General features: G+C 42.3%; 1 protein-coding gene and 1 long non-coding RNA gene across 2 annotated transcripts in view; one reads left to right on the forward strand and one right to left on the reverse strand.

Moving 5' to 3' along the window:
* Positions 1 to 9,402, reverse strand: part of RESF1 (retroelement silencing factor 1) — a 29,067-nt gene extending 19,665 nt beyond the window's left edge. Inside the window, exon 1 of the mRNA XM_030237808.2 lies at positions 9,182 to 9,402. The gene's annotated coding sequence lies outside the window, so the exon portion shown is untranslated. The remainder of the gene's footprint in view (positions 1 to 9,181) is intronic.
* On the forward strand, positions 5,277 to 16,897 carry LOC108962642 (uncharacterized). The gene is made up of 3 exons (XR_001991323.3): positions 5,277 to 8,834; positions 9,792 to 9,877; positions 16,518 to 16,897. It is a non-coding gene; the product is annotated as an uncharacterized LOC108962642 (long non-coding RNA).
* The last annotated feature ends 9,320 nt before the right edge of the window (positions 16,898 to 26,217 follow it).

Raw genomic sequence — 26,217 nt, forward strand, 5'->3', positions numbered from 1 at the left:
TGTAGTGGCATGTCTCATTTAACTCAAAGTATTTAAATCTAATTCAGCATGTCTGATTTATGGTGTTATAGAAAAACAGCCTGAATCAACTAAACACACACAAAGAAAGGAGTATCCATAATAAACATCCATAAATCTCATTTTCCTCTCTTTATAACTGTATTTCAGATACATTTTAGATATGAGAGTTTGGATGTCACAATAGCACCAGCACACAGCAGTTTTCTGCCCCAAAATTCTTTGCAGTTACATAGGAGATAATTTGTTGGAAATTGCCTTAATCTCAGATTGCCAATCAATCCCAGAATGTTTACAGTAAACTTAAGCACATGTAGACCAGTAGTCACTTCTCTTTGCAAATTCCCATTCCACCACTTCCAACAGTGTATGTCCTCCTTTTACCTATTGACTTCTGACAAATTCTGATGGGATTCATCCAATAGTGCTTTAAGAGCTGCTGATGTCATCACAAAGTCTCTCTTGATGGTTTTTCAATGATCTTGGGAGTCTGGAGAAGTCCCAGCTGACTGGAAGCTGGCAAACGTGTCCCCAGTTTTCAGGAAGGGCAAGAAGGAGGACCCTGGAAAGTAGAGACCTGTCAGTGTCACTTCAGGGTCTGGTAAAACCACGGAAAACATTTTTCTGAAAGGGACTGAAAAACACTCAGAGGACAACAATCATCAGTCACAGCCAGCAGGGCTTCATGAGGGGAAAGTCAGCTGGTCACACCTGACTTCCTTCTACAACAGGGTAACCCAACTAGCTGATCTAGGAAAGCCAGTACATTAATCTTTCTGGACTTCGGTAAAATTTTTATAGGATGGTTTTGTTTTACTCCTGTAGCCTTCACGTTGCATCAGGCTGTCCTTCCCAGCCTTCCTTTTTGTTTTTAGCATTGTCTCCTCCCAACACCAGGACTCTTAATGTGATTTTATTCAGTGTTATCCAATACTGAATAAACAGTATTTCTCAAATTGCTAGTGGGGTTTTTGTTTGGAGATGAAGTGAACACACTTCATTCCCACAAGTCTTTAAAAGTCGATGTGCTCAGGCAGAGCTTTCTCCTGCCTTTGGCATGCCTTTTGGCTCTACTGGCAACAGTGGCAACTCCAGAAGCTGCATTTCCCAATCAAAAAGTGTTTGAGTGAATTTTGCAACACCTGCCTGCAGCCACGCTGTTGAGCCCAGAGAAGCAGAGCAGCCCAGCTCCCTGTGTGTGCAGGACGTCCCTCCCTACCACACATGGCTGGTTCATATGGAAGAGAGAACCCCGGCAAGGCCAAAGGCCTGGCAGGGGGCCATCGCTGGTGCCAGAAGGGCTGAGACCCCAACTAAAAATCAACATCTTGGTCTTGAGAGAAGATGTGGGAAGAGATTAAGAAAAGCAAATGTCATTGACCAAGACACTGCTCTTTACAACTATAAAAGCCACACTAATTCTTACAGAGATGGAAACCTCTCACACATTCCCTGGAAATGTGCAGGGCGGCTTCTCCTATGAAGCCTGGACACATTTTTGTAGATATTTTTCCAGAAATTGAGAGGAAAGATTTCATGTAAGATTCAATGTATCTTACCATCAAATCCATCAGCAATTGGATGGTGAAGTCCATTGAATCCTAATCTATATTACTTCTTTGTTAGCTGTAATATAGGTACCTCAGTCACACAGTATTGCCTATCTACTAGCAGTGTCTCTTTGTTTATCCTGTGTGGTAACAAGTCTGGTTTAAGTCTAATGTCTGCTTTCCTTGGTCTGTTCAACAAATTATTCATTTTGTAGTAGACCTAATTGGCCATTTTTAAGAACTTGCAAAACGAGAGTGAGTTTTGGGGTGTCGGCCAATTCAATTCAGTTACTGTCTACTGTCAAGGGCTGGGCAGAGGCAGGGCCTGGGTGAAGTCCCCTCTCCACTGGTCACAGCATGGTGACCCCAGCCCACCGGCAGTGCCCAGCCGAGGCCAGAAGGCTCCGAGTCACACCAGCCTAGAGGCTTTGCCTGGCTGTCTTCTGCCCAGGAGAAGGCAAAGTCCCTCCACAAGCTCCAGCCCTTGACAGAGTACCAGCCACCAGAGAGATAAAGGGAGAGGAGGGGGCTGCTGCCATTTTCCCTTTGTCTCCCTTGTGGTAGGTACCATCCTGGGGAGGCCATCACTGACATTTTGAGTTTCTCTTTGTTCCCTGGGAGTCTGGGAGATTTCAGCAACTTCCTAAAAAACTGGTGCTCTTACTGATATGTTTTGTATTTTGGGTTTTTTTTAGTAAACTGTTGTTTTTCCACTTATATCTCCTCTATTTGTTTTTCCTTCTTGGTGGAAATGGATTGGTTAAAACTAAGGGGAAGTAACTCATTTTAGAGTGTTCCCCTAAACTGTCTTAAACCAAGGTTGGTCGAGAAGGACCTGCCTTTCACAAGCTCATGCTGGCTGGGCCTGATTCCCTGGTTGTCCTATAGGTGCCATGTGATGTCATTCAAGATGATCTGCTCCATGACCTTCCTCAGTACAAAAGACTGTAACTGCTATTATGGCGCACTATCTATTAAATTGGTATTTTCAAAACCAGCTTAATAATTGTCAAGAAGAGACTGGTTTTGGTCATCCACCAAAACCAATGACCATGGGCAAATCTCTTTCACTCAGCCCCAAGGAGTTACCACAAGAAGCATCCCCACTTAGAGGAAGAATGTCCACGCATTCTCCTAATAGGAATGTGCTAGAAATCCCTACCACAAAAAAGACAGCTTGGGCTTTTATACAATAACATGATTGACTGTCATGACCTACATTGCTAGGCTAGCTCAGCAGAGCATAATTCATTTAAAATACATGGTTAGTTCTACCACTCATTGGTTCCTTTTATCAGGAAACATCTGTCTCTCACATCCATGCCAGTGCCAGTTCCCATCAGGAAACACCAGTTTCTTAACATCCTCATATTGTTTAATTTTGAGGTGTTTCAGTCAGGCTGATATCAGCATTCTTCAACATCAAAAACAACATGGCCACCCTCCCTCCATCACTGGTGATTTTTGCAAGTAGGGTTAAGTTCAAGCTGTTTCATCCCCACTTATACATAAAGAACATCCTGTTATGCTCACAAATTTTCAGTTTTAGTACTTATGTCAAAAAGTTTTGAAATTCCATTTCAATAAGGATATTTGATGCAGGACTACAGATGCAGATTTCTACTTATTACACTTCATGGTAACAACAGCAAAATGTTGAAGAACTAAGGCCTGAACAACAGACCTTGAGCCAAAGCTGACCTCTAGATGAACCTTCCAACCAAATGTTATATCTGCTCATTGGCAAAACATGGTTTCAGTATTTAGAACCCCGGCAAGGCCAAATCTAGCCTTGGTTGGGAGTACAGGATCAAAGACAACTCCCTTGGTTCATCCTTGAGCCCTGCCAGGCTTTGGAAGAAACCCAGCAGAAGAAAAAATCAGATATTCCTGCACTAGAAGTTATGGTAGCAGATATATTTAGCAGAATAAAAATGGGACTCTCTCACAGCTACGTCGGAAGCCTCATTTCCTGTGGGTGGAAGCACCTGCAGGATTTCCCAGTTACAAGGAGTGGTTCTCCAGTCCTTTGCTGTGACAGCAGCTTCCCCTAGCTGATGCTTATCCTATCTTTTTGTAATTCTTTGCAGTTTTGTATTATATTAAAATACTCTTATTCCTTAAGTTGGTGTCTGTGTCTTTTCTGACTCTGCCCACAGCAAAACAAATTTAGAAAAACAATGAAATGAGCATCAATCGTGCCTGAAATCTTAGTGGGAACACAGAAATTCTGCAGTTGAGAAATTACAATTTTGCAACTGCATTTTAGGACTTTTTCAGGAGATAGTACAAAAATCAAAAATCAAGGAAATGCAAGCCATAGCATCTGGCAATGTCCCAATCCACTGTCCTAAAGCTACAAATTGCACCCAGCAACCCTAAGTGTCAAGGGAACCCTGGTCATAGTCAACGGGTCAAGAATAAAGAAGTCATTCTTCTCACCACAAATGAGCTAATGGAGATAAACACCATTCCACATATCCACAACCTCTAGATACAGAAAAATCTGAATTTGTCATAAGCAACATTTAAACTGAGCTCCAGGAGGTTATTCTGAAAGGTAAAAGGGACTCTTCTGCAAGCACTGTGGACACATCAAGCATTTGGAGGAACCACGTTCACAAGGAATTTTAACATTCAAGTTCTCCATGGTACCATACCAAGCAACACACCAACACCAGCAAAAGCGATGCCACTGTTCAGAACAAAATTAAATCTTCAAGATTGTATTTGATTGCTTCTTTGTATCAACCAAGCATTTACTGCTTTTGAATAATAGCTGTAAGCCTGAGAAAGCAATTTTCAACAGAAAAGATTTGTGGGGAAAAGGCATTAATAACAGGGACTGGATTCATCAGACAAATTGACATCACCAAATATTCCATTTGGAATCCTACAGATGAAAGCTTTTCTAATGGTAGCATCAGACTCCTTTATACAGGAATATCCTTGCCTCTGCAGAAAAGTTCATGTATATAATGAAACACATAGCTGTAAGTATTATCTATAGCTCATGCTTTTCTAGTTGTGAATATTACTATGATGGAAGAAGATGATGGAAGAAGATTACTATGATGGAAGAAAATTACTATGATGGAAGCTAAAGATGAAGCAGAGTCCTAAGCTGCCTTGTCTTGGATGGAACAACAATTTTAGAAAATACTTACACCCCTACACTTCAACTGCAAATTTCTATTTACCATCACACTGGTCTGCCAGTGGACATGGTCAACACAAAAGACACAAACACCAACTATAAGAAATCAGTGTAATTTACTACAGTTTAAAACAGCAAAGAATTACAAAAAGCTAAGCAATGCACATAGTCACTACTACAGAAGATTGCCTATAGTAATTAAGAAAGGTACATCACCTAATATTTTATTATCATCCAGATCTGCACTTCAGCTGGGGAGCTCCAGCCACAGCAAGGACTGGAGAGCCACTCCTGGTAACTGGGAATTTCTTCAGGCACATCTACCTGCAGGCAAGGTCTCTGTCTTCGCTGTGAGAGGGTCCAGATTTAATGCTGGTGAATAAACAAGCTTCCATACCTTCTCCTGCAGGAACATCTGGTTTCATTCTCCTCCTGGGTTCCACCCAAAGCCTGGCCAGGGCTCAAGGGGGAACCAAGGGATTTGGCTTTGACCATGTACCTCCAAACAAGGCCGGGTATCTGATTTCATGGCCCTGACTGGCCTCTGAACACAGAAAGAAATACACTAGTTATCACACATGTTTCACTAATGATCATGCATCTTGCAGTAATACATGGATACAAATATTAAACAGTGTTTGGCTGGAAGGTTCATTGCCAGTCAACTTCAGCTCAGGGCCTGTTGTTCAGGCCTCAGTGCTTCACAGAAACAAACCAAACGCAGAGAAACCATGAACATGCTTCAGCCTCTGAGGAATTTCCAAATTCCTTTCAAGGCTTAATGGACATTTAAAGAACTGTCATACATCCCCAGTAGTTGTAGACATCCCCTTCTAGAAGTATTGTTCCCTAATCATCCAAAGCCTAATGACCACTCATTGGAGACAAGCTTGCAATCTATGTACAGGATACTCACTGAAGTGCAAATTAAGAAGTTAATTGATTTTCAGTCACTGAAATCTTTCACAAGCACATACTTACTAGATGAGCTCTTTGGCATATTTACATTTTATGGAGACCATTTCTATCCAGCATGAAGGCATAGCACTACCTTCAAGATCACAGGAGTGTTTTTAAAAAGTCTTTTTAAAAATCTTCTGATTGGTGAAGTTTTCTGCCAACTGTAAGTTATAATATCAATGCTTCCATTAAATTACCTTCCTTGAAATTCCTCCAAGAATTTGTACAAAATCATTAATTTGTACAGCATTTTTGCTCTACATTTCCACTGCTTTATGCAGTTTTAAACTCCTGAGAACTTGAATTGCTTGTGTTTATCACAAAGACAAACAATAGTCACAAACATGACAGTAGTGTCTAGCAACCAAATGGGTGAAAAAATAAAAATCCATTCCCTGTCAGCAATGGAAAATTACTACAGTTCTTTGAAAAACTGCATGTAACAGTATTATGAATATGGCTTAGAAATGCTTTGAGTAATGAAGACAGGTTGGTAAGTGTGTATTTTCCTTAACCCTATTTTCTTGTCCATTTCTACCTCTTCAGTTGCACTGATGCTGCCACTTGTGGTGCTTCAGGATGAACCAACTAGACAATAAAATGGCATCCACAATTTCACTTCAAAAAAAAAAAAAAAAAAAAAAGATCACTTCAGCAATCTTTGTGTCTCTTCAGACAGTTGTGGAGTGCTCACTGGAGGAGCTCCTCACTGGAGGAGCTCCTCACTGGTCTTGGCTCCTAGAAGGGACAACAGTCAATAAGCTTCAAGTGCTGCTTTTACCAAAGGAGCAATGAGCCATACCAACAATACCACCAGAGTCTCCTATGTCCTGATTACCAGTGATATATCAAAATCTGCCAGGGGATCTTTTGAATTTCAGTTTTCTGTGCAGCTCCAGCCTCCTTTCATCAGTGCACTTTAAAAGTTTTAAAAGACAAAGATTAGCATTACCTAATGCTAAAAATCATAATGGGTATTTTCACCATTTTTCCTTGCTTTTCTTTTTCTTTCCTTTTAAGTCACCAGCAGGCTCTAAGGTTCTTCACAAGCTCTCATAGCTATGCTTAGCAAAGCAGGAGCTCCTCTAGGAATCAAGAGAATTGAACTGCACCTTCTTGGCTTTCTGCTCCTTTTGCTGTGTCTTCATCCATGCCTTTTAATTTAAGGGGTGGGGAGTACTGCTCTGCCTCTGACAACTGTTAATCTTCAACACAAAGAAGAAAGGCTCAACATCAAACTAACAGGTTAATTATTACAAGACCACAAATCCTATGACAGTCTCACATCCCCAGCCACTGATATGTTGTTCATGGCTGCAGCAAATGAAACCGAACAAAAAAAGGCAAATGAAACAGTTGGGAAAGACTGATTTGTGTAAATTTTAGAAACACATAAAAATATTCTCCTACTGAAACACTTTAGCCTGCAAAAAACAATCCAAGTCAGCAATTTGTTGGCTTCTAAAGAGTCTGTGTTTGAGGGACAGTCTCCTGCAAATCAGATATTTTACTGATTTACAACTATTTTTTTGAAGATTAGTAGGAAGGGGGAAGAGCGAAAAAGCATCCGTGTTTTAAATAGAAATCAGAACCATAACAATATAAATAAAACTTCTAAAACATCTAGCAAACCAATGAACTGGAGAAAGTTTTAGTTTTTATTTAGAAGAAAACCAAAACACCCCATAACAGACTTGACATAAAGCATGCTGTAATGTTTTTTGTCTTCTGCCAAGACATCAGACAATCTATAATTTCCTACGGAAAAAAATACTGTTTAAGTTTAAACTACAAAGAGAGCTGGATCCTTGAACTCTGCCTCCCAACTCACTGCAGTAAGCCACACAAACACACTGAACTGATGGGTCCTGGTAAACATCTTGGGAACCACAGCAGTAAATTTTCCAAGACCTTGCACCTTGAGACCCAGGGGAATTTTTATGCTGGCACAGGTGTCAAGAGTAAAGGGTTTAATTTTGTGGACAGTAATAAAAAAGCAATCATTATCACAAGTCTGTTTTCTCTGCCAGGAATATCTGTTTGAATGTTTTGGGACATCAGTTGGCTAGTTCAAGGGAACAGGGTGATAAGAGCCCAGTAGGAGTTTTTGATGTTTGTAACAAGTTTTACTCCCATCATTCTCAGATGGGAATATTTTCTCAGGAGAAAATATTTACCAGGAGTCATGACGAGCTGGATTTGTTTTATTCTATTTTTAAGTCCTCCCAGAAGGCTAGTTAAGAGCAGGGAAATGCCCAAAGTTACCACGGAGCTCCTAGAAAGAGTTGAGTCAGCCCCTAACAACTTCTAGGAAAACAACTGCCAGCATTCCTATGGGCTTCTGAAACACATCCAGTGCTCCAGCAGAAAATCTGCTCATGTTCCACCCGATGCCTCCGGTTTTCATTGATGCCACGGACCAACAAAGCACATCTTCCAAAGCACAGGAAGAAAGCTGCTACACGTTGATGGGGTACTTGCACTTTTTTCTCACATTTCCATCTGCCTCTGCAGCTGGAATAAATGAGTTAATTCTCTACACGTTGATGGGGTACTTGCACTTTTTTCTCACATTTCCATCTGCCTCTGCAGCTGGAATAAATAAGTTAATTCTATCAGCTACACTACTCAGACAACCCAAAGCAGAAACAGCGAGCCTATACCTCTTTAAATACGTTCTGTTGTGTTTTTTTTTTCTTTAATAGTATAAACAGTGTTATCAGTTATACCGTAACACACGACTGCAGGTGTCCCTCTTACACAAAGCAGAGCACCGGCTCCTTACCGCACATCTTGTGATGCCTGAGAGGCTGCAGCACAAAAATCACTAACGCTGGACTTTCATCGCAGAATTTAAACACAGCACACTCGAAACAGCCAGTCTTCAACCCTGACAGCGATTACTTTTTCTTGTCAGTTTTGTTTGGGGTGGGGGAGAGAGAGAGGGAGGGATTTCCTCATTTGTTATTGTTTTGCGGGTTTTTAGTATCTTTCAACCGCATCTCCCTGCTTTGTCATACCCTACGGAGAAACACAGCAAAAACAAACCTCTGCGTCCTTAAGGTGATCGGGGCGGGGGATGCGTTCCGGAGCCTGCGCATCGCATTGTCCTTGTTCAGGCACTCGCAGGACTCTCTCACTAATTGACGGTAATGGGTTCTGCAAGCCGAGCAGCGGCCCCGCGCTCCGCCAGGCCCCCCGCGCCGCCGCCCTCCGCGCCCGCGGCCCCCGCTGCTGCTGCTGCGGCCCCGCGGCCTCCCCGCTCCCCGGCCCGGCCACCGAGAGGGCTCCGCCCGCCCCGAGCCCGCCCCGAGCCCTCCGCAGGGGCCGGCAGCTCCCGGGGAGCGGCTCCTGGCAGCCGCCTAGGGCCGGCCCCGCGGCCGGAGGGAAAGAGAAGGGAGGACAGGACAGGCCGGCCCCGCCGCCCCCCGCCCCGCTCCCTCCATTCCTTCCTTCCTTCCTCCTCGCCGCCGCCGCCGCCGCCGCACGTCCTCACCGAGCCCAGCCAGCGACTCGTCCGAAGCCCCGAGTGTCGGCCCCGTTGGGAGACGGAAGGAGAGCCCGGCTGAGGGCAGCGGGGCGGGAGCTGCGGGGCGGGGGCGGCGCGTCCTGCCCTGCCCTGCCCCGTCCTGCCCTGCCCGGCCCGCCCGGCGCGGCTCTGCGGGATCGGGGCCGCCGGCCACGGCCAGCGCTCTGCCCCTGGGCTCACCCGCGGATAGCGGCGATAGATTGAGCCTCCTGGTCCTCAGATCCCTCCAGGCTAAGCTCCTCCTCCCTGCCTCCCTTTCCCTGCCTCCCTTCCTGCCTTCTCAGCTCTCCAGAGAACTCCCACAGCTCCCTGCTTCGCGCGCGTCACGTTTTTTTAAGAAAAATAGTCTGGTTCTTTCACATTCCCCCACGGACTGAGGACCTATTGAGACTTCAGTTAGAAGAAATGTTATAAATATTCTGATAAAATAATCTATTTAATAATATAAAAGAGGTGGCTATGATTACAAGTAGAAAATTGTGAAGTGTATGGTACACGAGTGTCAGGAGTGCTGTGTTTAAAATATGCAGCGGAAACCTCGCCAAGAAGCTAATGAATGTCTTATGTTTTGTTCAAGAAACTCTGGAGAACATCATGCAGAGCAGTTATGCTGCTTGGAAACCCCCTACCCTTCCCACCTTGATTGGAATAACAAGGATTCCAGTAAGTAAAGCTCAATAGAGATGCCCCAATTGTCTTAAAGTAGGAATATTAATTAAGTTATTTAACTAGCAAAACGAGTTATGGTTAAGGTTAAATTTAAGAGCAGGCATATTATGCACAAAATGTAAAAGAACTTATGTAACCATGACCCAGCAGTAATCAAATGGATGGATTTTGTTTACTAAGTAGAACATGCCAGGAGGAGTAATTCCCTGTTTTCCTGGCACCAAAATAAACATCTGCTTATTCACATTGTTTGGAAAAATCAGTGTCTGTAAAGGAGAGAGAGGAGTCCAGCAAATTCCAATACCGGGAGAGAGTACACTGGGCAATGCCCCTGTGAAGTGTTTCTTGAGGGTTAGGAGGGTGCAGCCTCCTTTTATCCTGAACTCCTGACCGCAGGTTGCCGTGTTCCTTTCCCCATTGGGTGAGGTACTAGGAAAGCAATTACTTCCTGAACCACCTACTACAGATTCCCTCTGGAGCATGGATGATCATTTTCCCCTCAAGTTTGGAAGTTCAGGCTGAGTTCCAAAACAGACTTTGTGCAGACCCCTTTCTCCTATTACTCTCAAGCTCAGATAATCAAACTGTCTGGGTTCTGTAACTTGCTCAGCTTGATGTTCATAGACATGAAGACCCATTTCCCCTAAAGGCCTCCACAGCCGTTCTTCCAGAACCTGACTGGTTCTTTCAGTCATTCCTGGAAACAATAACACCCTATTTCTCCTATCACTAGTGAAGACCCCCACCCATCGAGTGGTTTATGAAGATATTAGTATATATTTTTCCAATCAACATAAAATTGATGTTGGATAAGTTTCTTTCATGCCATTTGCTCATACAACTGGAGACTAATAATAATTCACTGGAGTTATCCCAGTGCATCCTGCACCATATGAAGTAATGCCTGCTTCTTAAAACTACATTGGTGTTAGGGAGTTTTATTCCTGCATTTTGGTGACAACTCAACAATGCTGAAGTCCAGCATTCCTTGGATGTGAAGAACAATGGTACAGGTGAGGATGTGGCAGACAAATTTCCGTATAAAGCAGCCAACAAGTGATACTACAGATAAGATATCTAAAGTTACTGAGCTGACACAGCTGGCCTATGACTGGCCATCAGTAGCTTCATCATACAAAAGCCTGGTTCTTTTTTTTTTTTTTTTTTTTTTTTTTTTTTCTTTTTTTTTTCTTTTTTTTTTTTTCCTAAGAAATTTTCTATCACAGTTTTGCTGTATTAGAAAGCAGGCATTCCTTATTGCATTGCTGGTCACCTGGAGGATATTTCCTCTAATTAGGAACTCTAAAGTTCATGACACTTTACAGCAAAGCAGCTATCCCACCATGCTCATATGTATGGATTACAGTGTTCTTCCTGGGTAAGACATGAACATCACTTTTCCTAGAAATAATTTCCATGTATCTGCCTCTTACTGGAAGTGCTCTTATGATTGTAGAGGGTTATCTGAAGGGGTTTCTGGTGGTCCTACTCACCAAGTGCCCATGGTGTTACAGATGACCTTCTCTTAGGGCATGTGCTGTTACTTCTTATTAAATGGCTGTGCCACAAAAGCCACTATATCCCTCATTATGTGTTTATCCACTGGTTCCAGCTACACTTAGCATCTTGTGTGTATACTTTTACATTCTGTTATCTGCTCCTTTGAGATACACTGTTCCTTTCTTTGGACTGGTAAAACATCCTTGTGTCCTGTTCCTGGCTAGGCCTGTGCAGAAGCCTGGGCACCAAGGAGTTCATGTTCTGCTGTGTCTGAAACAGCAGCAGTAGCCACTGTAGTGCCAGTGGGAAAAGTAGAACAGGATGTGGCAGGAGAGGAAGTCTGCATGTTCCTCTCCCCAGAACCAAGTTTCTGGGGCCCACTTCCCTGCTCTGAGACTACACCCACAAAAGGCAGTGCAAGTGCCAAGATGAGGTCAAGAAGCAGGCATGACCTGTTGACCAAAGCATTGAGACCACCAAAGATCCCTTCAAAATCCCCAAACCCACTTCTAGATATATCCTACAGAAAGATCTAGATTGGCTGGAGAGCTTTGGCAATCATCCAACTCCATGAATATATCAAGAGCAAGTGCTGGATTCATCACCTGGTTATGTGTGCAAATTGGGGACTGTAAGGAGTTAAAAAGCACAGTTGCCTGTCTGAAATACGGTTTAAGGCTAGGGAAGGACTTGCAATAGGATAAACACAAAAAGAAGGAATTTACAACAGGAAGGCTCCCATTCCAGGCTTGGTGGAGGCTTTATCTGGTTAGCACATCCTGGTCAATGCATCCAGACACAAATTTATGCTGTGGCAAACTGTGTGAAAGGAAGCAACCACTCATGCCACTGGTCAAACAAAGATCACCCCACATTATGGACACACAGTACCTGTGACCAACAAGCCCCTCAAAGCCTTGGAGGAAGCATTCTGAGAAAGAGGACCTTGCCTACCCTCACTTCTGCATGCCATGAAGACACACCCAGCCTCACTTCACCTGTAAATTAGGAGCACGAACACACCTCCATTGATACTCAGAACTTGGACTGTATAAAGATGGGACCACCAAAAGAACAGCTATCATCCCGCCACTGAGAAGCCCAGGGTGAGGAAGGACCAGTGGGACACCCCTGGCTCCATGGATGGTGGATCTGCTTGATCTCTCTCTCTCCTTATCTCTCTTCTCTGTTTTCTAGTTCTTTTTCTATCTCCCTACCTCATGTTAAATAAAGTTCATGCAGTTGACTCCAACATATGGTCTCATTTGCACCTTAATTCAGACAGAGTCATCTCTCACTAGTAACGGGGATGTGAGGCTGAAGAAAAGGCCCATGAAAAGAGATCTGCTGATTTGGATTGATGGCAGGTTGGGTACGAGTCAACAGTGTTCCCAGGCAGCCAAAAGGGCCAGCCACATCCTGGAGATGCACTTTGAGCCTTTTGAGGGAGGTGATTGTCCTGCTCTGCTCTGTACTGGTGTGACCTCACCTCTGTCGAGAGAGTTGTGTGTGAGTTTTAGGCACCTCAATATTAGAATAACATCAAATTACTAGAGAGTGACCAGAAGAGAGTCACCAAGATGGTGAATGGCCTCAACTGTAACCTTTACGAAGAGTGGCAGAGGCCACTTGATTTCTTCAGCTTGGAGAAGACTCAGGGGTGTCCCCATGGCAGCCTACACTTTCTTGAGGGGGATGTCATGAATAACTATTTTGGCTGCTTAAAGGTTCGTCATCATCAAAGTTATTAGTAAAGGAGGTTTTAATATATATTTGTGAAAGCGTGGCTTTCACACTGAAAGAGTTCAGTGGCAAAGTTTGCTACCATATAGAATAAAGCATATGAAGAAAGACTGGATCAGAAAATGTTTAAAATAATTTTCAGAGACTCTGGGTTACAAAAGGACCGGAGTGCTAAAGGGTAAGGGAGACATTCCCATTGAGTCACAATGTTCAGAATGGATCCACTTGCCAAACTTAGCCTCAGGCTTGCTCAAGAGTTTTATGTCTAAAGGATTCAGAGCACTTAATCATTATTTTAACACTTACAAAATTATTCAATAGAGTTTGCCATAAGCTAAGTAACTGAACTATAAATCTAAGCTGGCAATATTCATACAGCACTTGCTTTAAGAGACCTAGAGCCATTCAGACTCTCAGACACACAGACAGAAGGCAACATGTACAAAGATACCTGCTAAAAATTGCCCCCACGCCGAGGTCAGTGAAATACTCATGTGGAATGCCTTGGCATCTCAGCAGGCTGAGCCTTGAAGAGGGGTGTATCAACACAGGCCCCCTTGTCAGCTTTCAGAGATAGTTCTCCAAGGATCAGTGTGAGAGCTGGCAGCTCTGAGAGGTGTCCCACTCGGAGTCAGAGGCTGGGGCACAAAGCCTGCTGACATCCAGGAGAGCTCTGAGAGTCTCTCTTAAAACTGCTGCTCACAGGGTTACAAAATGCATGGCTTCAATCACCTGTCAGTCTCCAGGATGATTCAGGCAGGTAACTTCCAAGGCTGTCAGGGCATGGCTGATTATCTCTTGTCCTTTGTTAGCCAAGAGGAGCTTCTGCTAAGGACAGTGCCTTCCCACCATAGTCATGCATGAGTTTCTGATAAGACTGGGGGAAGTTTCATTGCCTAAGTCATGCCTCAAGGCTTAGTCCTAAAGAGAATTGCTGAGATCATAGAGCAGCCTGAGGAGGGATGGAATGCACCACCAAAGGGAACAGTGGAGGAGGAGGTGCTGATCTCTTCTCTCTGGTGACCAGGAATGGGAAATGGAACAAAGCTGTGTGAGGGGAAGTCCAGATGGGACATTAGGAAAAGGTTCTTCACTGAGAGGATGGCCAGTCAATGAAAAAGCTTCCCAAGGAATTGCTTGTGGCTACAAGTCTGTCTGAATTCAAGGAGCACCTGAGCAACACTCTTTGTCATATGGTTTGGTTTCAGCAAGTCCTGTGAGGAGCAGGACTTGATGATCCTTATGAGTCCTTTCCAGTTTGAGATATTCTATGATTCTGTCATCTGAAAATCAGTTGCTACTGAGTTGAGAATATCCTTCTCAACATTCCAAACAGGTTTCAAGGGCCTGTGCAAATGAGGAATTAAAACTTGTTTCTGAATTAAAACAAACTCAATATCATGCTACCTTTCTCTTACCCTTGCACACCCTCACAACTTCCCACCACAGCAGAGATATCAGGAGTCTGTTGCACTAGATGCACTTGGGATGCTCATTGTGTATTGGTTTACTTGTTACCCAAGGCTTTATGCTTTCCTTACCAGGCAGTGCCTAATCTTTTGGGGATCCTTGACCTTTGCATTCTCCAGATTCCAAGCTGTCAGAGCATTCCTCCCAGCCTAGTGCTGTTGGGGAGGCACCCCTGCCCCTTCCTCCACTGCCAGGCAGGCCTCTGTAAAGTATGTACACTTGCTCAGTATCCTGAGCAAAACAGGAGCTGGAACACGGTGAGGTGTGACCGGCACTCTGTGAGTCAAGGTATCTGCCCCCCAGGCTGAATTTTCTTACCTTTTGTAAACATTACTGATGTTGTCAGATAACTTTTACAATAGAAGTTGCTTAAGGAAGAACTTTGTGGTTTTTGTAACTGATAAGATTCACCCAAATCACTTAAGCATTGTGTAAGATCACGTCCCCTAATAGATATGCATTAGGTAGGCAGAAACTGTGCATTAGCTGGGTTCATGTGAATTTTGCTTGGTGAAAGAGATAACTTTTTGTCCATCTGTGTGCTTGATTTATGGAAATCTACACCTTGTAGTCTGCAGGAATTTGGTATACTGAGCCCTGGTGTATGCCACAGCTGAACTGTGGACAGGAGAGCACTCTGAAAAAGTAAAGGAGTCCATGACACATACCACCATGAATTAATTATTGGAAGGTGGTGTCAGGATGCTTTACTTGAAGGCTGATGCAGTCCAGGAGATATATGCATTATTCTGCATTGGGCCAAGGTAAAACAGCGTTGGAAACACCAGGTTGAGGAGGAACATCAGCAGTAGCAGAATTAAGGTAAATTAGAAAGAATTACTATGGGGAGTGTTGGGTTTCTTGGGAGGAATCTGGGCAGAGACAGTCAGTCCTGTGCAGGAACAGTGAAAAGAGCAAATGGATAATTAGATATAAATGAGGTAAAAACCAAAGAATGGGATCTTTTGGCAGTAGGACTGGGAATGATTACCAATGGTGGCATTTTAAAATGGAGGTACTATGGCCTAAACATGTTCTGGTTTCAGTATCCATTCTGTCTTGGGTTCACATGCAGTCCATGGCATGTCTTATTTGTATGTTTCAGCTCATCTACCTGCTTAGATTCCATTTATAATTGCTCTACATTACATTGATTTTTGACAAGATTAAGTCTGAATAAACTGGTCAGGTCACTATGATTTGTGGTCCTCACAAAGTTAATTTTATTCCAATGAAAACCCACCATCAGTAACAGTATTGTTCCCTGCATCTTGGAACGCAAAAAACATTACTGAACCATTGCACTGACTTTCCATAATTTGCAGAATAATGAAGGCACACATGAATTCTCAGAATAATGAAGCTCCCAGACATACTCCCACACTTGGTATTTCCGTGATATTTACTAATAATAGGTGAAGATTGTGTTTTCACTGAAAGAAACAGTGTTTTACTTGTCACAGAGATGCTGTCAAACAGTATCCATTTTTTATTACCTGTTTCCACATCATGGCCCAGCTTGGGTCCATCTTGCTGAGACACCCTGAGACTGTGCCCGACCCAGCAGCCAGCCTTGCCCCACTGGCCATGGCAAGAGCAGACAGCTAGGGAAGGCCCCCCCGCCGAGGTTCAGCTCAGTGTTGTCCCTGCCCCCAGTTACACACTCCTTCCTTTTTGACAGCAGATTATCACACCCACACAGTTACACTCAACCAATTCAATGTTGCAGGAATTAGAAGCTGGGGTCACTGTGAGCTGATGGCTGTCAGCCGGCGCTGGATGTTCATATTTGTGAGCTGAGACTGGGTCGTGCACACTAAGCCCTGTCCTTGACTCCTTGCCAATATTTCCAAGTCCTCCTCTTGCAGTAAATAACATGGCTATTGTCATAAACACTCATTATAATACTGGCTTTTTGCAGATATTAAAATGGATCCTCTATGATATGCCAACTATCAGCACCCACCATCTGTAGAAAGTATGGACCAAAGCCCAAGCTGGAGGTGATAACAGGAATGGTGATAACTAAAACCACAGCCAAGGAATACTCATGCTCCAAAAAGGTGGACCAAGGAGGAGCCATGCTAAACAATTCTTGGAATATGTAAACTAGTTTGGGGAAATGTCTAAATATACATAATTGTTTATGAATATGCAATAGGCTGACACAATGGAAAAGGTATGTAAAGGGTGTCTCTGAAATAGCAGGTGTGCTCTTGGCTGAATGCCAAGCACCCAGCTGTTAAACTTTGCTTTATCATCTTTGTCTCCTACTGTCCTTTATTAAACTTTTAAATTTTACCAGGAGAGTGAACCTCGTTCTTCACAGCTATCAAAGGGATATAAACCAGCAGAATATTTTTTGTAGTCTACCTGTTTTAACTTTGGTGCAAGTACTCAGTTTTCATTATGGCATTTCAATGATTTTATATGACAGACAACCCTTCCTATTTATAGTCACAGCAGAACCTTCACCTTTATCCTTAAAATTGTGTTCTGTCAAAAACTTCAAACACAAAGCTGCATATACACGTATTCAAAAGGGCACCTCCACTTCCATCATTTCTATTCTTGCATTTTCCTATTTTATTTTGCATCTCTGACCATTCCTGATGCAACTCAGTTATCCAGGTTAAAATATCTCACTCTGAAGGAGTTTCTAGTGAAGTTGAGTGCATAATGAACAGCATCTGCATTGCAGAAAAGGGTTTCAAAGAACTAAATCCCCAAGTGCCCATCAACCTGATTTTCTTTAAACTGTCAAGATCAGGGATAACCAGAAATTTCAGCTCTTCCCAGTCCTGTCCACTTTCTTGGTACCAACTCTGTAACAGTTTTTGTGCATCACTTATGCAGTCAGGACAGCTGAAGGTCAACACTTGCTACTGTTGCTTCATCCTCAGACCTGGAGGCTGGTCATGGTCACTAAACCCTTGAAGCCAGGGCCTCCAGCTGAGTCAGTAACTTGCAGAGTCACAAACACACCCCAGATGTGGGGTGTATTTCCAGTTTCCAGTTTCCTGTTTTCTTAATCTTCCTGTTTCTGTTGGGCAGCAATGTTTGGTTTTACTGACCGCATCACACGCCCCAGGCTGGCAGTCTCTCTAACAGACATACTCACCATTCTTTCATTCAGTTTCCTAATCCTGTTCCTCTGATGAGCTTTCACATCTGATCCACAAATGACTCCTAGACTGATTCACCCATTTATGAATCTCTTTACAGGGATCCTTATTTAAATAATCTTCCCATTTCCCATCTCTCCGCCACATTTTAGCTCAAGCAAATATCCAGAATCATAATCCCTGCACTCAATAACCTGAATCTCAAACCACTCATCCATCCTTTTATCACCTCATGACCTCTAAAATCACTGTCAGGCCTGCATTCTGGGATCATCTGCCCAGGAGTTCACAGCTGCACATCCAATGCACTTAACACTGAACTTCCAGCCAGCCACATTTTGCTTGTGCTGAAATTATAAATTTGTGCTCCAAAGCCTTCTACCCACATGATATTCTTTCACAGTGGTTGTGCATTCTTGTTTTGGTCCTTCCTTTCTAAAGGCATGGAGTCATAACGTGACCAGAATCAAATTTAAACTCAACCAGTAATATGCCATAATGAGACAGATATTAAGGAGAAGCAGTTAAAAAAGGTGTTATATGTATTTACTGTATTACCATTAATAAATAAAGTGAATTTTAAAGGTTGTGTGTGCTAAGACTATTAAAACTCTACACCCAGATAAACCTGTCAAGATAGAGTATATCAAAGCACATCAAGTTGTATCAGAAAAAACATGAGCAGTGCTGCCAGGGCATTGTATGTCAATAGATGTAAACCCACAGAGTCACAAATGGAAATGCTGTCAGGACACTGTATTTTGATGGTGTAGCCTTGAAGCCCAGGTAAATTGGTGTTGTGTTTGCTGGTACAGAGGCAGGAGGCTGCAGTTTATTTCTGTACTGCTTCAAGGCTGAGATTTGCCAAGAGTTGCTTTGTCTTAGCTTGTTTTGGCCTGCAAGGGACTCTGCATTTGTTTGTTTAGCTGTAAGAGCAGTTGCCTAACAATCAGATTACATATAGTATTATCTAACTAGTTTTGACATTAGTTAACTTTGTGCAATTTTACACTAAACTGTATTAAAACTTTTTAAATGAAACTATGGTTAGTGCAAATAGGTCATGATTCTGTTTCTGTGACCTAGAATTGCCTAGAAGAGTAGGAGTGCAGGATGATAGCAGAGTCCTTGAAAGTCCAAGCACATGATGATACCAGAGACCCCAGGGTCATAAACACATTACTGGCACTCAGTTATTGGTCACTAAAGGAATGTAACCTTGGGAGCTGGATAAAACCAGTTTTAAGGGGAGGGAAAAAAAAAAAAAAAAAGAGAGAGAGAACAAAGAGGAAGTGTCTAACATAAAATAAAATAAACCAGACAGTGAATTTTGTTATAATAAGAAATTGTGAAGCAATGAAGAAAGAGGAAGGTGTGGTGTGTGTTACAAAATATATAAAAATAAATCCAAGCACAGACCCTAGAGAGAGGAAGTTCCCACCACCAGCATCAAATTTCTCCCAATGAAGAACAAGAGACACCAACAAATCTCCTATTTCATGGTCAACCTTTGGGGCCAGAGGGGTACTGGGAGAGTGATTCTGACACCAGAGAACACAGACAGCTACTAGGAAGTTTCCATACAGCTGTTTTAACTGGGAATTAATGTGGCTTTTTCAGTAAAAGTGTGAAATACAAAGTCGTGTTTCATGTCAGGTAAATAAGGGTAACCTGTGCAATTGTAGTTGTGAAATGTGTGGAACATGGCCATGGGACAGTTATAAAGATGAGTTCTGATAAATAAATGAGGAAAGCAAAGCATGGAAGGTCTTTGAACCAATCTTTTGTTTGCAATTAACTATTATAAGTCTTAAGCTGTTTTGTAGCAAGAGTATTTGAATTCTAACTTTAGAATGTTGCTTTTTGATAAGAACTTTTTGCTTGTATTAAGTACTAAGCTGTTTTGTAATAAGAACCTTTGAATTATAGCTTTAGAATGTTGCTTTGTATTAAGGATTTTTAAACTGTAGCTTTAGAATGTATAAAGAATTTAAACAAAAGACAGAAGTGAACCTATCCCAAACTCCTAAGGAAATGATGAAAACATCCTGAAAAAGGAAGATGGACATCAACATTGCTGATTAATGATTTCAAAAAGGGGAGCTGGACATCACTATCATAGATTAATGGTCCTCGAAAATAGAAGCTGAACCCCACATCTGGAAGCTGGACCCCACCATCTGGAATAGACATCCTGGGATATTGAAACCTGGAATAGATCCCAATAGAGTATAGAAATTGGAAAGGAACCAAACATCACCATCATAAATTTACGATCCTGAAGTATAGAATTGTGACATAAAAATGGGAAATCGAAACTGCTGAGAAAGCTCATGGATATGCATAAATATGATCAGTAAATACCAGCAAGCCCAGCAATCACTGTGCAGTTGGAGGGGAAAACCCCCACCACTGTACCCAGCGCTGTTTTTGCTCATACCTTACCACATTAATTAATAAATTGAATTACTGCTTGATATATTGGCTGAGTCAAGCTTCTCATTTCTAACAAAAATTATATTATTTGAACTACTCAAGTTGCTAACATTGCCACCCGACCGACAGCAATGCTTTGCTGCTAAGACATTAGTTATACAAGCTGTAATAAGTAGCAATATGTTTGTTCATTAATTAAATCAATAGCTAAATAATTTTACAATATAAAAGCAATAGCTAAATAGCTAAAACTGCTTGTTCAGCAGGATACAATACGTAATTATGTGCAGCCACATATGGTAAAGGCTGTTACAATCATTAACCTGGCAAGAATTGCTTAGCTTGCAGAAAACGTATAGTGCCTTGGAGAGTTTTCACTTTATAGATATGCCTTATAAGGGAAAGTTCACCCAGGGGTCAAAGAGGAAGACTTGGGCCTTCATCCCACGACCACCAGAAGTCAGAAAAAGACCCCTAGCAACCGGAGGAGCAAGCACAGAAGACAGAACATGTCATCCATGAGCCCGGGAGAGGAAGGCAATAAAAGGCGAACCTTGGGGATGGAATGGTGTGCGCCTTAGGAGAGTGAGACTCTCGGCCACCCAACGCTGTACTTTGCTTGCCACTGCTTCCTTTTTAATCAAATAAATTCTTATTAGAAAAAGAGATTTACATGGTGCGATTCTCATTTATGACACAAGCAATAAATTGTACTAGTAGAACGTATTTCTTCGGCCCAAAAAAATGGCACATGCTGCAGCTCAGTGTCAAAGGAAACCACAACCCTGTAATTCAAACATTGCACAAGGGACCTGCAACATGACCACGTGTAGGGTCTGTTGAGGATGTGGGTGACTGGTATCAGAACAGGATCCATCTTTAGATGTATGCCTAAGACTGGAACAACAACAACAAAGCCCACATGCCACAAGCAGGGCAACAGTTATAACTCCAATATAATAATGAATATTGATAGCACAGGCACCGTTGTCTCAGAATCAGATGTGCAGAACCAATCACTACCATTCTATAAGCGTGCTGTCTATTTCAGTTTTACCTTAGTAAAGGCAAATGCACCTCTGAGGTTTGTGTTATCTCCCATTACTTCCACTTGAAGCCTGTTGTAATGTGGATGCAACTGTCTGGGACCAGAGATGAATTTTCAGAAGTATTTTTTTGTTCAGGCAATACCAAATCCAATAAACTTTTTCCTCCCAGTCAATCAGATAAGCTATGCCTTAAAGCAGACTTCAGGATCTCTGACCATATATACCCAGAATGTTTGTTTTGTCTAAATATTTCCAAACATGGACTGTATTACCTGATTTGCAGCCAATTGCTTTTCTGGAGGTTGTAGCTGGGATCAGATTGCATTTCTGATGGGGTTTTTTTGTGGCAAGAATATTGTCTTTGGCAATGCAGTTGGCATGGTGACTAAGAAGGATGTGTTGAATCTGGCATATTTAGTCTTGCAGCTTGAAATGTTGCCAATTTCAGTTGTCTTAGAGCCTCTTTCTGCCTTGGACCTGTCACATAATGAGTGGTTTCGCTTGCTTAAAAAATCACCATCAAAGGTTTTGGTGAAAAACAGATTTCAATATGAATTTGCAAAAGCACAACAAAGTTTGATGGCAAGGTTCACCCACTACTCATTACATGCATAATACATATAAACAAAAAGTAAAATAGAAGCAATTTAGAGTGATTTATGTGGAGGGCAGGGATGTAAAAGGAGTAAGGCAGAAAAGGGTTAGGGTGACCCTCTCTAAACTCCTTCTCAGAGAGGAGTCTGGGTACAACTGTACAAACTTGGGCTTGCTCAATGGTTTAAGTCTAAAGGATTTAGCAGCCCTTAAATGTTAAATTAACCAATAATCAATTAATTACAATCATGACAACAATGACAGTTATGGATTCAAGATGATAACATGTCTACTATATTTGCTGTAGAATGTTCAAGTCAATACACACACACACACACAAAGATATGTGTATTTACAAAGGCACACCTATCAGAAATTTCCCTCAAGAATGAGTGAAACATCTACATGAAATGCCTTTTGGTGGTTCTCAAAGGCAGGGGCTGAGCCTCAAGTAGCTGGGATATTAGCCCAGGTCCCATTACCAGCCAAAGGTCCTCCAAGTTTCACAAATTGGGAGCTCACTCTCACCTCAATGAGAGGTCCCACTCAGAGAGGGATGCTGGTGCAGCCCACTGCAGTTCAGAATAGCTGAAAGGGTCTTACTTAAGAATGCTGTTTATAAGGTCATGAGATGGTTGGCTTCAGTCACCAGTAAATTTTCTGGCTGCAGTCCAAGACTGGCAATTACTGAAATTTTCAAAATTCCAGTAAGGATAGTACTGTTCCACTCAGGCTGCAATCCAGATAAGGGGTGTTTCTGGGCGGCCAGGGGATGATAGATTATTCCTACTCTCCTCTTCCACCTTGGCCAGGCAGCAGCAGTTCCTGGTAGGGTCAGTGCAGTCCCCACCCCAGCCTTGCAAGAGTTCCCAGTACAGTCAAGGGGTGCCTCACTGCTCAGCTCTTACACAAAGGCCAGGGCCACAATTATTGAGATCACAGAGAGATGCAAGCAAGCCAGAGAGGAGGGAGTGAGGATGCATCCCCCACAGGCCCCCATTCCCACTCATTAATTGGATTGAGCAAGGGTCACATGGTGTTCATGAGCTTAACATGTGTAATTTGAAGACTGTGTAATTAATTAATCAGTGTGTTTAATCATGAGCACATGTGCAGCTTATTTTTCCGTCCATGGGAAACACCACGTGTGTTTGATCATCAGCTGCATTTATTCTTCCTAGGAACTGTATGATTATTAATATAATGAGGATATTAGCATGCAATGCCAAGGGAGTTTTCAAAGTTAATCCCAAATCTGATTGCTATTGTGACTGAAGACATTGTGAGCAAAGCACTCACTACAGGAGGGCACAGGTGACCACTGAGCTGGCCCCCTCACCATGGGTAGGGTCTGATCAGTATGCCATGCCATCATCAGTCCAATGACCAAGCCCCTGTTCTTCAGTTATATTCAGGTGGGTGTTCCACCACAAAAATTCTGTTTTCTCCTTTTTATTTCTACCTATTTCTTATCAGCCAACACCTATAACTCATCCACCCAGAGCTTTTGCTTTCCTTATTCAATAGGCCACCCCTCAGTCTGTGCTGCTGATAATGCAGCAAAATGAGAATGAGAGAGTGCTTTTTGTTTTAAACAATATGATTTAACGCCCATTCGTGGTCTTATAGCATCAAACACAGAACCACTAAGAATATCTGTCATATTTCATTTGTCTTGGCCAGATCACTAAGAGAGTCTGTGGTCTGGCCTAGATCACTTGGATATGATGAGGGAATATCAGCTGAAGAGTGGTCATCATGTCTCTTTTGACTGGGGAAAAAAAAGTGGTTTTTGAATGTGCCTTTCACTCTTCAAACTACTTCTTGAGTTGGCAGTGACTGTAAACATTTTTTTCTTTCATCCTGTCCAACCTTCCTGAACTACTGTTGCTGATCCAGTCCTCCATGTGTCTCCCTCTGGAGATTTTATGGATCAAATGGCAGGAAGATAAACAGTATTTGATCCATAAAATGCTATAAGACCACGAATGGACGTTAAATCAGTATTGTTTAAAACAAAAAGCACTCTCTCATCCTCATTTTGCTGCATTAGCAGCAGCACAGACTAAGGGGTGGCTTATTGAATAAGGAAAGCAAAAGCTCTGGGTGGATGAGTTATAGGTGTTGGCTGATAATAAATAGGTAGAAATAAAAAGGAGAAAACAGAAGTTTTGTGGTGGAACACCCACCTGAATATAGAAATAGAAAGCAACTTGGAATCCTAACCTGCAAATGAACCCCAAACTTTTATGAGGAACTTATGCAGACATTTGCATCATGAAAACTCAGGTTGTTCTGGAAGTGAGAGTGGAAATGTGCTTGGGCAAGTGGAAATATGAGAAGAAACAGTAGAACAAGTAATAAAATATTGGCATATTTTGTTATCTAAGGTCAGAAGTTCACCTGGATCACAGTGCCACATGGGAATGGTTTCATTCAATGACCAGAGAACAAGAAAATGAAACCATGAGATAAGATGACAGGAGGGTAAAGAAATTGGGCTGGAGCCAGAATGGAGCTAGAAAAGGAAAACAAAAGCCAAACAATGACCCAGCAGTGTTGTCTGAGACTCATGTGCTAAACTAAACACCAAGATCATAGTCACTGTTGACTCTGGAGGACTAACCAAATGCTATTTGTTTTCAGCAATGAAGAGGAACTTAGGAAATGTAGACAGGATGCAGTACTGGCATGTCCTGTCCAACATGTTGTGCACAAACTGTACTGGCCAGATTACCTGGACACACACATACTGATACTTCTGCTGCTGAAAATATGAGTAAACAGAGCCAGCTGACTTATGAAGTAGAAATCACTTTCCTTATCTGATGAGTCTTGAAGTGAGTTTTGTTTCATTAACTGCCATATAAGTTGGCGGGGAATCCAAAGTGAGAAGGCAAGAAGAGATCTTTCTACCACTTCATTGTGGAAGGAAGTGGTTACACTCATTCATTGGAAAAGAAAAAAAAGGTAGGAACCACACAGAGTGACTGATAATTTAGACAGAGCATAAAAAAAGCTGATCTCTCTATAGTTGCAGAGTCTGTTGATGCAGAAATCTGTGGTAGGAACATTAAGGTGTGCAAATACAAAATGTGTCTGAAAGCACCAGCAGAAACAAGTAAAACAGAAGGATTAAAAGAATTGTGACTGTTGACAGCACAGCAATCAGATTGTTACCAAGACCCCAGAACATCCCATCACATGGGAAAATGAAGGATGGAACTGAAGATGTTTTGTTTTTTGTTTTTCTTTTCTAGCTCCATTCTGGCTCCAGCCCAATTTCTTTACCCTCCTGTCATCTTATCTCATGGTTTCATTTTCTTGTTCTCTGGTCATTGAATGAAACCATTCCCATGTGGCACTGTGATCCAGGTGAACTTCTGACCTTAGATAACAAAATATGCCAATATTTTATTACTTGTTCTACTGTTTCTTCTCATATTTCCACTTGCCCAAGCACATTTCCACTCTCACTTCCAGAACAACCTGAGTTTTCATGATGCAAATGTCTGCATAAGTTCCTCATAAAAGTTTGGGGTTCATTTGCAGGTTAGGATTCCAAGTTGCTTTCTATTTGAGCACCATCAATCACTAACATCATGTATATAAGTTAAAATGCTAGTTGTATTTGTCTATTCTGTTGCCAAACAACTTCTAGCTGGACTCACCATAGGAAAGCTTTTTGCTTCTGAGGTGCATTGTTTGTTACACTTTCCACTTCTTCTTTTTAGTAAGGGTGCTTTCAGTATAGGTTAATACGCTGTTTTAAAAGTGGATAAAGCATATTCAGTATTTGTGGACTTAGCAGCCCAGGACTGTGTAGTGTCCTAAGAACAGAACTTATCAAATGCCCTAAAAGCAGTCTCACCTCTCTGGAGGATAGGTGTGTCATGCACAACACCGAAGAGAACTTGAGACCTTACAGAGCGTTTTGTGACACAACAAGAGCAAAACCAGGCTAGTGACTGCCAACTACAGCAGTCCCAGTGCAACCCCAAACACAGGGTCTACCCAGCATGCAAGAAGCCAATTCCCACAGAGTCCAGATATTTATTTCATGTCTGCTCAGAGATTGGTGTAAATGGTGAATCCAAAGCTAGCATCCACTCAGTAGACCAGCTGCCTGCTTTTATACATTCAGACTGATAAAACCTCACAACTGGTAAAAGTTGTAAAGCAAGGTAGGTGTGTGTTTATTCAGCACTGGGCACCTGTGGGATATCTCCACAAAGACATGAGAGCCTTCTGAAAAACGAGTAACCCTCTATTTATTCCCTGAAATGTTACATATGCATCAAATTTCGCAATATACTCATGCATATTCATTTCTTAGTCCTGCCTAGCCCCAAAGGCAAACAAGTTTTCCTCATCTTCAGAGATGAAGTTTTCACTTTCTCTTCTTGCTCATGCTCTC

Source organism: Serinus canaria, chromosome 1A (assembly GCF_022539315.1).
Source record: "Serinus canaria isolate serCan28SL12 chromosome 1A, serCan2020, whole genome shotgun sequence".
Taxonomy (NCBI): Eukaryota; Metazoa; Chordata; class Aves; order Passeriformes; family Fringillidae; genus Serinus; species Serinus canaria.